Source organism: Choloepus didactylus, chromosome 24 (assembly GCF_015220235.1).
Source record: "Choloepus didactylus isolate mChoDid1 chromosome 24, mChoDid1.pri, whole genome shotgun sequence".
NCBI lineage: Eukaryota > Metazoa > Chordata > Mammalia > Pilosa > Megalonychidae > Choloepus > Choloepus didactylus.
The window spans coordinates 7340481-7353954 of record NC_051330.1 but is presented as its reverse complement, the minus strand read 5'-3'; positions in this window follow the sequence as shown (position 1 = coordinate 7353954).

Sequence of the window (13474 nt, the reverse complement as noted above, 5' to 3'; positions counted from 1 at the left end):
CTCTACTCTCATGCTAGTCCATTATGAGTCCCCCACAATTCATCAGAGTTGCCACTTCAGTGGCGAGTTCAGGGCTCCAGCAGCTTACACTCCAGCTAAGCAGATCTCAGTCACGAGTTTCTGGATTCACCTGTCGTTCTGGATTTCAGGTGGTAGTTAGCCCTGTGACCTCAGTTCCCTAATGAGTCAAAAAAGTCATTGATTTATAATAAACTCAGCCTTTTTCTTTGTTGTAAGGATGGGAGTGACAATGTTCAAGCTCTTTACGTGTCACTTTTGAAATCTCAAGTGTAGATAATAGATTTTAACTTTTCTTGTTTTTTAAAATATAAACAATTGTACATGCTACTTGGAGTGCCACAAAGTTTTATGTGTGGCATTATTATCACTCAGTTCAAAAACTTTCTTTGAATTTTCCTTGTGATTTATTCTTTGACAAGAGAATTATTTATAAGTTAGTTACATTCCAAATATGCAGGAGTTTCAAGATATTGTGTCTATTAATTTCCAGTGTAATTCTATTGTGACTAGAGCATACATGCTATATGATTTCTGTCCTTTTGAATTTTCTCAGATTTGTTGTATAACCCAGTATGTGCCCAGCATATTCTATAGTTGCTGAGTCTAGTGTTTTGTAAATAATTGATAAGTCAAGCTGATTGATCATCTTGTTTAACTCTTCTATATCCTTACTTATATTTAGTCTGCATAGTCTATCAATTACTGGGAAGGATTTTAAAATTCTCTACTGATGAATAGAGATATTGGTTATTTTAATTTTTGGTTAAAGTACTTTAAACTCTGGTAATCAGTGCATAAATGCTTAGGACTGTAATGTCTTTTATCATTGACTCTTTTGACCCTTTTATCATGATGCAATAGTCTTCTTTATCTGTTAATGCTACTTGTAGCAAAGTCTTCTTTGCCTGATATTATTATACCTCGCCAATTTTAATATAATTTGTTTCTGCATGGCAAACATTTTCCTACCCTGTTGCTTCCAATGTATCTGTGTATTTATAATTTAATGTGTGTTTCTCATAAGCAGCATAGATTTGGGGCTTCTTTTAAGCCATTTTGACTATTTCTGTCTTAATTTGAGTGTTTAGCTAATTTATATTTATTATAATTACTGATTTTTTGTTTTACCACTTGTTTTCTGTTTATCTCATCATGTTTCTTTTTTACTTTTTTTTGTTTAGACCCTCATTTCCTGCTTTCTACTGGAATAGTTGAGTAATCATAAGTATGCCATTTTATTTCCTCTATTGGATTTTTAACAGTTTTTGTTTGAATTATTTTCTAGTGGTTGCGCTAGGATTAATATGTGTGCCTTAATTTGTCACTGCCAATCTTTCATTAATATTATAACATTTAGCCATAACATATGATACTTACCAGAGTTTCCATATATTTTACTAGAAAATATGAAATAAATTCCATGATGCAATATTATAATTTTGTTCTCAAAATCAAGTTCCATTTAAAAAGAAATAAGAAAAAGAGAAAAAGAATTTTATATTTTTGCATCTATTTAGCATTTCTGGAATTCTCTTTGAAGATGCATTTTTCTATCTAGTATAATTTCTCTTAAGCTTGAAGAATTAGCTTTACAATAATGTTGCAAGTCTGCTAGCAAAAAATTTTCTCAATTTACATTTATTTGAGAATGTTTGACATTCTTTCACTTTTGCTTCTTTCTTTAATTTACTGGTAGTAGATTCTACATAACAGACTTTTTATCTTTTAGTATGCTCAGCAGATATTTGTATTAGGTTAATTGTTTTCCTCAAATTTGGAGACATTTTGCCCTTTTTTCTTTAAATGATTTTCTGCCTCATTCTTTCTCTCCTCTCTTTTTGTTCTCTGATTCCATGTACGTTAGACACCTTGACATGCCACACAGGTCAATTTTTTTTTATTTTCTTTTTCTTTTGAGTTTTATATTAGATGGTTTCTATAGATCTCTTTTCAAATAGAATTTTTTCTCTTCATCAAACTCTTTTCTGCTGTAAACCCATCCAATGTATATATTTTAAAATTTCATGTATTTTGACTATGCAGTCTGAAAATCTTCATTTTGTTCCTTTTTCTAATTTCCATTTGTCTGTAATCGCACCCCATCTTTTAACTCATTCTTTCCTTTACTCCTTATAAACTTTTAAATGTATTTATAATAGTTTCAAAGTACTATTTGGTAGCTCCAGTTCTGGAACTAACAAACCACCTTGAAAATGGCTTTTCTCTTGCTTGTGTACCCCATGTTTCTTCACATATCTCATAATCTTTCTTCAAATTTTTTATTTTAATAACATATAAAACTTGAAATTCCCATTTTAACCACTTTCAAGTATTTGGGTAATGGAGGGTGGTGATGGTAACACAATTTTTTGATGCAATTAATACCACTGAATTGTACATCTCATAAATTTTGATGGTAAGAAAACATTGCCTAGAGAGAGCATTCATCAGAATGCAGAAACTCAGATGTTTTATTTTTGTTTTGTTTTGTATTGTTTCCTGGGGAATGTGAGCTCTTTCTATGTCTGCTGGATAAAGTGAGGAAGTGATCATTTTTAGATTTTACCAAAATTTATGCCGAACTAAGACTTAATCAATAACTAAAAAGAATGAGCTTTCCCCTGCTTAGGCCAGCTCTCAGGTTCCCACACATAAAATGAGGCCATGCTGGAGGTGCCTGTCTATTTTAATCATACAAGTGTTTCAGCCAGAAGGTGGTTGAGCTCAACTAAATGGCTGTCATATTTTCCAAGCACCATGAGAATAAGCAAGACTGAAAATTCTGCTTTTCAGCCCCTATTTCACTGCCTTTTTCTTTGCATTTCTCTGTTCCCAGAAAAGTGGGGCAGGACCAGGGATAATTTTCAGAATAAGCAAATTACTTCTGCATTTGGTGATCTTCCAGAACCCAATCCATCCCACCATTAGCCCCGTTGCTAACAGCTTGGTTGAACTGACATTGACTTTGATGAGTCTGATAGTCTTTGAGAGGCTCCCTGCTCCTCCTGCAATGCAGAGACCTGGATTTCACAACCAAGAAGTTGTTACGGCTTTCTGATTACCACTGAAGGGCTCTTCTCTTCAAAATCAGTTCAACAATGACTTCTTTTATCCACTGTTCATGAATATTCTCAAAAAAAAAAAATAGCTTTTATTGTATCCATTTTTCTTTGATATTTTTAATTATTTAAAAAAAATCAGGCATCATCATGGTCTATTATTTTAAAATATCACCAAGTCATGTGAATTAAAATATATATGAATATTAAAATTTTATAGAATGAAAGTTACCATTCATGTATAGAGACAATGCTTTTAATCATCTTGTTAGCAGTTAAGATTCTTAATATTGAGGAAGAAGAAACTTATTCTGTATTACCTAGTCTGTACAGTGTTAGGAGCATTAGACTTTTCAAGAGGTTGGCAGACAGTAACATAGAGTGTGTTGTTGCTATTAAAATAGACTTTAAATAATAGTAGATGGTTATGAGTGTGTCTGCAATTAACAAGGCGACTGGAGCTGGCTAACTCAATTTGTGAATTCACCATGGGTAATAAGGTCAAGCCTGCAGTTTCCATTATGTTTGGGCCAATTGGTTTCACTCCATTCTGAGGTCACACACTACATTTCCCACCCCCACCCCCCACCCTCCCACAATCTTGGCTGACTTTTTGACAAAGTTATATTGGGTAATAGAAACTGGATGGATCAGCACACATCCATCCTTTCACCATGCCTTTTCACGTCTGGGTTGTTATACAGACCAATATTTTGTTCCTTGAGTTCTAACTCATCCTTGAAGCCTCCAATTCTACATAAAATAGCTTGAAGCAAACTGATGATTGACGAAGAACTTAATCAGTGGATAAAAAAGACAACAGTTTAGTCCAAAGCAACATTTTCTTTGTGTAGTTAAATCAAGTTCATATTAAAGAAAGTTCGGGGCTTGAATTGGTGTTATTTCTCTAAGTATATATACTTAAAGTGAACTAATTATTTGTTTTTAAATAGTCATTTTACAATTATTATGTACTTTTATTTGATGAGAATAAATATGAGAATATTAGTGCTAAAATGAAGAAAGTTATTATAGCTTATAAGTTAGTATAATTGTATTCAAATTGAATCTTGCTTGAAAGAATTATAATTGGTGTTCCAGTTTGCTAATGCTGCCATTATGCAAAATACCAGGACTGGAATGGCTTTTAAAAAGGGGGTTTATTTGGTTACAAGTTTATAGTCCTAAGGCCATAAAAGTGTCCAAACTAATGCATCAAGGGGATCCCTTAACTGAAGAATGGCCAAAGGCATCTGGAACACCTCTGTCAGCTGGGAAGTCACGTGGCTGGCGTCTGCTGGTCCTTTGCTCCTGGGTTGAATTTCAAAATAGTTTTCTCCAAAATGTCTCTGGGTTTCTCTTAGCTCCTCTTTCTCAGCTCCTCTGCATCCTTGCTTCTTTCTCCCAGGGAATTTCTCTCTACATGTCTGGGGGTCCTCTCTTAGCTTCTCTGGGGCAAACTCTGGGCTTTATGTCTTAGTTTAGCATCTCCAAACATCCTTCTGTCTGCATCTACAAGCATCTCTAAGCATCAGCAAGCATCTGGGACTGTGTCAGCTCTTTGTAAAGGACTCCAGTGAACGAATCAAGACCCACCCTGAATGGGCAGGGTCCACACCTCCATGGGAATAATTTAATCAGAGGCTCCACCCTAATCAACAGACTAATCAATGTGCTCCCACAAGAGTGCTTTAAAGAATATGGCTTTTGTGGGAGACATAATATATCCAGACTGGCACAGTTGGGGTTTACTATTTCTTTCATGCTTAGAAGGGAGTGAATGTGGGATTGGATTTTCTATTTCATCTTTAGTAGTTTTGGAGAAGTTAAGTGTCGTGCAGAAAGATTTTGATGGAAGCCCATAAACTGCTGTATATTTTCAAAAACATTTTAATGGATGTCTTTCTCTCTTTTGTCACACACACACACCCTCTCACACACTTAATCTTTAAATTAAATTGAAATAGTCCTTTTCTAGTTAGTTTAAGAAGACTGCCATAAAAAACACTCTTCATAAAGCTACTCAGAAATATTCCCAAACTTCTCTGAAAAACAACTGTGTTCTTTAGACATGAAATATTTGCAAAAGTTCATTGAAAACTGATGACCCTTAGAATACACTGTAAGAAAGAAAGTGGCTCTGAAAATGACACTTGTTCCAAAGAGATGACTAAAACCCACCTCTCAAAAGTATCTTCTAAAAATAGTATTGTTTGGCAAACACTGAGATCTACAACTGTGTATTTTTCCACTGAGCTCTCTTTTTCTTTCTGGACACCTCTGGCATTCTATCTGCTTTGGGAATTTTTGGTTTGTTTTGTTTTTCTATGTCACTTAGCTTTATTTTGTCTTGTTCTTTTGGTAAAATGTTTATATGATCTATGACCACATTCTAATCTCACATCAATTTTCTGATTGCTGAAGTGGCTTTCAACAAGTTTGAAGATTTTTCTTGTTTTGCAATCTCTCCTACGTGAGTCTTTGGAAGAGGAACTATGTGATGAAATAACTATACCCTTCCCTAGAGTGTTTAGTGAATCCCCTTATCCTAGGGGAGAAAAGTATATAATTGTCATTCTATCTCCTGGGAGAGAAAAGGGAGCATTTCTGAATTTATTTAGGGACAGAACTGACATTTTTTAGAGCCATACCATGATTGATCCACTTAGTTAAGATTACAAAACTTTCTAAGTATAGTCTGGGGCTTGCATCAGATGATGATATGGCTAAAATGCTCATGATAAGGATCAAAAAGGAATTTTAAAGATTGGGGACCAGAATATTGGAGAAGGTTAAAATGTCAATAAGAAGCCTATCAATTTGTTTAGAAGATATAACTAAAAAAAAAAAAAAAAAGTAGAATTAGAAAATATTTGCTTCTAAGAGCAAACATGTCTGCTATTTAATATTAAAAATGTTCAGTTGTAATGATCTGCTTTGCTGGAATTCAATACACACATCCCCACCTTTGAGTGTTATGAGAAAATAGTACATGACAAGAAGTTAGCAAGGTTTAGAATGATGTGAAACTTATGTTACAGATAGAGAAGACAGAGTAAAGACTCATTTGAGAATAAGTACATGCATCAAATTTTTATAGAACTGCAGGGAGATTGTATCAGTGGAGCCAAGTGTGAAAAGTGAGAAGTGGTGAAGTTGAGGTGAAGAGTTTGGTGAGGTCCAAACCATGAAGGGTGTTTTATACCATTTGAATGCAGGATACTGCTGACAAGTATTGAGGAGAATAACCAGGCCAGACTTGTGATTTTAACAGACCATAGTGATGAATTTATGAAAAGTCAATTTGAGAGAGACCAGACTGGGGTAGGGAAGTTCATTAGAAAACTGTTAGATAGTAGAGAATTGTGATGACACCCAAGTGGTAGTAAGGATGGAGATATAGCGATAAATTTGAGAAATATGTGGAATGCAAAATAGCGAGACTTGGTAATTGGTTGACTATGGATAAGAGGGTGTATTCAAGGATAACTCTTAAATGTGGAGCAAGGGTGATAATATGCCTTGGGATACAATCAACTGAGATGGAAAATATAGTAGGTATTTAGCCACTGGTTGACTATGGATAAGAGGGTGTATTCAAGGATAACTCTTAAATGTGGAGCAAGGGTGATAATATGCCTTGGGATACAATCAACTGAGATGGAAAATATAGTAGGTATTTAGCCACTGGAGAATCATGGCGAGTTCAATTTGGGATATATTAGGTGTGAGATGCCTCTGGAGCACCCAAATTTTGAGCTATCATTAACCAGGTATTTAGTGATTTTCCTAAAAATTTACCTATAATAACTCAGTTAACCTTCATAAAAACTCTAAGAGGTGGGTAATATTACTAACTTTAATTGTACATAAGGGGAAACTGAGGTATAATATTCCATTCTGAAGTTCTGGGAGAGGATTATAATAGAGACATAGATTGGGCAGATCAGGATGGATGTCATAGGTGAGACCATGAGAATAGTTGGTGTCAAGTAGACAGCAAAGTGGAAAGTGAGGGAAACAATGTTTTGCATTTGGAATCCTGGAATACATCAACATTAAAGATGAATTTTCCATAGACCTCTGCTTGGAACATGCCCCTACTGAAGGTGAGAGGTTTGGGATTGAATACAAGGTGCTATAAACAAAACAGTAGCTAAAATTAAACTGTTGCTCCTCTTTCAAATCTTTGTGGCATGAACCGGAAAAGAACAAACCAACAGAGAAATTTAACATTTAATAAAAAGACAAAATTAGGGATGCCATACTATTATTTTGAGGTTTGCCAATGATTTGTATTCATTAATTGAGAAAAAAAGCTGTCATTCCTCTTATTTTCATTCAAAACAAAATAAATTGTATCAGATATTGTGCATTATACACATTTCTCGATGCGATTCAGTAGGTATAGACTTATTTTCAATTTTCAAAACAATAGAAAGCAATGTATAATTTCATTTTATCATGTTTGGATATTACTAAAAAGGGTATGTGGCATCTCTACATTCTTTCCAACTCTTTTCTTTGTTATTCTACTCTCTTGCATCTTATTTTCTACTCTCGTCTTTTACCATTTGGTTCTTGTTGCAAATACTATGGAGCATCTATTATATGCCAGGCTCTTCTTGTTCTATGAACAAAACAGATCATTAAAACTGTCTTTGTAGACCTTCTACTCCAGCAACATCTTTACTTAACCATGGCCTGGAGAATTCTTGGAAGAGGCGAGTTGCTGAGACAAAGGTTTGATCTATAGCCACGACAAATCTGCTCACTTTCAGGTCCTCTTCTTATAAAGGGTGAGCAAATTAGGAATCTTAAAGGAATGCCTTTTATTCCAGGGCTTCAGCTTGACTTCTCCAGAGAAATCTGGACCCTTTCCTACACATTAAATGCAATGGTCAAAATTCCAGCAAAATGTTTGACCAGATTTGGGCCTGAAAAAATTATTGAATATTCCTACAACACATGATAAAATTAAATAGACTTGGGCTTACTTTTAATGGTGGAATAAAAACCACAGTATTCCTTCTCCAGGTTCTTAAATCTTTAGTTAGTCATAAAGATTCCTCTGGATTTTTGCCAGTGAATCCACTATGCCATTTAATTAATTAATTAATTAGTTAGTTAATTAATTATTTTAAATCTCTGCATCTTTAAGTGACCCTAGTTGGAATTCCTGCTTTATTACTTAGTGATCAAATCCACTTTTATGTTTCAGCTTGATTGTTGAGGGGTTTTATGTAGTAAAGACAATCATAGACCTCTTTGAAATTTTCTCTAAATTTCAGTAAGCTGATTCAAAGGTGATGCTTTCTTTTAATGAAGATATTAAGAATGTGTAATTCAAGGATTTCTGATTATTAAATAAAATAATGCATGAGCAGCACTTAGCACAGTAACTAGCATAGAGAAAAAAACATACAATGTCTTAGTTATTGTTATATCAATATTAATATTAGCAGTATTAATAACTTCACAATTTTCTTAGTACTTTACATTACATAGAATCCCTTCATCCACAGCCAGTTCTGACCTGAATCACTTTCTGTGTGACTACGGACTCATTTCATTTCCTTAACTGTATGTTATGTCTTCCATTAGATACAAACACCTTATTATATTAGGCAATGTTAGTTGACTAATTGAAATATATTTCAGTCTTTTGGGAACATTCGTGCTCAACTATCTCATTACCTTTACTCCCAACTCAGTATAAATTTATCTATTTCAATAATAAGTATTTCATGAAATTGGGGAAAAAAGCATATAAAACAGGCATCAAATTCAGTTCTGATTTTGGCAATGCACTGTACATTTTTATGATGATAGGTCACTGGACAGAGCTTAAAGATACTGGACTGGGGAATCCAGTTATTATAAATGTGGTGTTTTTCCCTTAAAAAAATTTAAATATAAGATCTGACATGTAAGGAATTTGGAATTTAAAACTCATCCTTATAAGAAAACACTGAACAAACTGATAATCAATGACTTTTCTTGGACTGATGAATCAGAGAATTGAGCTTATAGAGCAAACTGCCACTCCCAAATTTGGAGACAGAGTTGAATACAGAGAATCACAGACAAGATTGGTTTACCTGCAGCAGGAGCTGCTGGTGCCATAAATAGGTGTGAATGTGTAAATCCTAATGTTACTGCACAGTTGGAAGTTGAGTGTAGACTAGCATGAGAGTGAGAACCTCCTGGAGGTCACAGGCACCCAAACTTCCCTGGGTTTTAACTCAAGGAACCCCACCAGGTTCTCACGGTGAGGATTTGAGAAAAATCCTCTCAAGAAAAATCCCTTCTTGGCTCTGACAGGGAGAGGTGAAGGGTAACACTCTCCAGAAAAACGGGCTTTGAAGATGGCTTTATCAGAGATAGGAAAAGGGCAATTGACCAACTTTACCCCCTTTTAGCTTTCCTGCCTCACCCAAGGCCTAATGGGGGCAGGGGGCACTGAGAAGTTCACAGCACAGGGGCATAGGCTGGCTGAAAAACTCCGATTTACTCATAAGATTGTATGATGCTTCCTCTTTCCTGCACCTTACAACATATCAAAAGGGCTCCAGTATAATAACAATGGGTTACAGCAGAGAGAGTTGCCAAGTCTCTATAAGGAGGAATGTTAGGAAAGCTCAAAGTCAAGGATGGAGACAGAAACACAGACTTAGAGGAAGTTGAGTTTTTGACCCTACAACTAGAGAAAATGTTACACACAGGCTGACTCCTAGCCAGATTAATATAAAATCTCACGCTAAAGTTCTGTTATCTATTTGCCTTTCATATTCTATTACAGAACATCAAGTCTGACTCCCAACAAAAAGAAATGATAGGGCACACTATGACATGCAAAAACAGTCTGAAGAGAAAATGTAAGCAAAAGAACAAAACTCATTTATGATCTAAATTTAGAGTATCAGTCAGGGAATTTAATATAACTATGACTCATATGTCATAGGCTTTAATGGAAAAGTAGACAGCATGCAAGAACAGATGAGTAAAGTAAGCAGAGTGATGGAAATGTTATACAATAGAAACTTTCTTTTGTATTTATAAAATAGAAATTTTCTTTTGTTTTCTCAAAAGAAAATGCTAGAAATCAAAACCATGGTGATGGAAATAAAGAGCGGGTTTGGTGGGCTCAGAAGTAGACTGAAGATGGCTGAGGAAAGGTTCAATGTGCTTGAAGAGAGGTCAATACAAAGTACCCAAAATGAAATGCAAAGAGGGCAAAAGAATGAAAAACACAACAAAACATTCAAGAACTGTGGAGAAATTTCAAAATCTGTGACACATGCTCCATTGTAATACCAGAAGGAGAAGAAAGGAGCAGAAGAAACATTTGAAGTGATAATGACTGAGAATATTCCAAAATTAATGACAGGTGTCAAGCTACAGCTGCAGCAAGCCCACAGAACACTACGCAAGGTGTTTCCCAAAAATCTGAACCTAGGGGTATCATATTTAAATAGTAGAAAACCAAAGAAAAAGAAAAAAATCTTGGGGATAAAAAAACTTTAGCTCTAGAGGAACAAACTATAAAAATTAAAGTGGACTCCTTGTCAGAAAGCCTTAAAAGCATAAAAGAGAGAAAGTGAAATATTTAAAGCATTGAAAGAAAAGTGTTGAAAGAAAAGAAAACAACAAACACCAACCTAGAATTCTAAGTCCAGTGAAATGATCATTCAAAAATGAAGGAGAAATAAAGATTTTCTCAGAAAACAAAAGCTGAGGGAACTAATTGTCATCAGATCTCTTGAGGAAGAAGGAAAATGATAAAGTCAGAAGTTTGGGTATATATAAAGAAGAAAAGAACATTGAAGAAAAATATAAATGAAAATAAATTATTTTTTACTCAATTGATCTAAAAGAGAAATATTTGTTCAAAGTAGTAATTGTAGCAATGTATCAGATGATTATAGCTTATGGATAAATGAAGTGAGTGGTAGCAATGTCTTAAGGGATGGAAAGAGAGAATTTCCTAATCTGTCAAATGGTGATAACAGAAGTACTTACTTCAGCAGAGAACACAAAGCAGTTTAGAGCACTGCCTGGTAACTATATACCAAGCAACTCTCTTGTGTAATAATTTAATGATATTTCCCAGTTTTCTCCTAATTAGCTTTTTTATTTTTTTACTGTTCACATTTGGATCTTTATACTTGCTGGAGTTCACATTTGCATATAATAATAGGGAAGTAAGAACCCACCTTTATTTTGGTCCTTATATAAGCTTTGTCTTCCAGTGTCATCTATGAAACATGTATTTTCTCCCAATGGTTGGTGATGCGAAGTCTATTATATAGCAGGTGCATATCCATGTGGGTCTATTTGTTAGCTCTGTATTCCATTCCATTTCTCTATTTGTCTGTTCTTGTGTGGGTATCATACATACATTTAACTTTTGTGCAGAGAAGGAAAGGGGATTTTATAATGTTTTAAATTGTACTGCTTTGCTGGTAAAGCAGTCAAGTGAAGGTAAACAAAGAATTGAACTTTCAATTTACAGATCCAGGTCCAGCCCTGGCTGTTATGTTACCTTTTTACATTGCATAAACAATATGAGTTTTAACATTCTGATCTTTGAAATGAAGAAAATATTACCTATTTCATTAGACTGTTGTGAAAATTAAATAAATAAAATGATCAATTTACTGCATTTTACATGAATATATTAGTACTATAAATGAATACTGTGTGTATATAATTTGCATCAATAGTCAATATTATTTGTATTAGTAAAGCTTCTGATATATCTAAGAAGGAATAAATAAAGGCCATAATCTCTGATCTTGGTGTTTGGACCATAAATTTCAGCTCTCTTGCCCCCTGGGGGTGGCAAGATAAATATGTGCTGGCAATAGCTATGGGTAACTTGTTGGTTACATCATTTTATTTGGGGGTGATCTAGAGATAGGCTTCCAAGCTTGTTTATGGATTCTGACTTTCAAAGTTATAAATAGACTCAGGGAGTTGGCTTTTGCTCTCACTAAGTTGCAATGGAAGTATGCAGTACTAATTTTATTCCTAGGATTCACTTTTTTGTTTTCAACTTTTTTATTAGAAAAGTTGTGGGTTTACAGAACAATCATGCATAAAATACAGGATTCGTATATACCATTCCACCTACAACACCTTGCATAGGTGTGGGATATTTGTTACAACTGCTGAGAGCACTTTTTAATAATTCTACTATTAATTAAAGTCCATAACTTAACCCAGGGTTCACTCTCTGTGTTGTGTAGTTCCGCGGGTTTTCTTTTTTAATGTTTATTCTGTTACCAGATGCACTTTAATATGGGCAGCTCGGCCAATTTAAAGAGGCTGGTGACAGACAGTGATGCCTAGCTCTCAAAATTGTTCCCTTCTCTCAGGGCACAAGACAACCTCTGTTCAATTTCAGGAGTCTTTCAGGGACTGCAATTGACATAATAAGTAAAAAAAAAAAATATGGGCCAGTCTATCAAAATAATGTTTTTGATGGACAGAATTTTGGAACTCAGTTTTGAGCTCAACATACTTCGTGAGGTTTGAGTAAAAACGACTCATTGTTCATTTGCCTGAATGCAAATAATCCTATGTTTATAGGCCATTGAAATTGTCTTCGGAGTCAACTATTCCACTAATCTGAAACACAAATACATGGTGTTATTTTTTCCAATGCTGATTAATCTCGGTTCTGATAGTCCTATGTAAAAGAGTATTGGGAGTAAAACTTTTGCCTTTCTCAAATTTCCAATTGTTGGAAAAAGTTTTTTTACACCTTTACTCTGTTAAAGATAATCCCTCCTATATATCAGCTGCATCTACTTTTAGAATTATTCAATCTATGTTTGATACTGATTTTTCTTTCACTCTTCATTGGTGAACTATATTCATTATTTAAGCTTCAAATCTCAGTGTCACTTCCCCACTCCCCTCAGTAATGTCTCCCTAAAAGAACTCATCTATGCCCATGGTTTTAATCATCAGTGTTACACTGATTTAGAACTAGAATAAATTCTCCCTGAAATCTCATGCGTCTAAAACCAAGCACATCATTTTCGTTTCTATTCCCAGATTGTGGTACAACTTGCCAAAGGCTTCAGCCAATGGAATCATCATTCTCAAAATCACAAAAACTTTGTAGGTCAGCTTTGTTTTACCAAACTCCTTTATTATACATGATCAGAGAGTAAAAGTATATCAGCCCCGCATCAAAATATCTCTCACATCCCTGTTTTTTTCTCTGCCCGATGGCTTTTATCCAAAATGATAATTTTACCTGCTTTCTACCTGGCTTATACCATTTGTTCTCAAATTGGCTTCTCGGATTCTAGTTGTTCTCATTGAGATTCACCTCACCATCCACCACCATCTTAATACTCTTTTGGTCCCAAACATTTAAT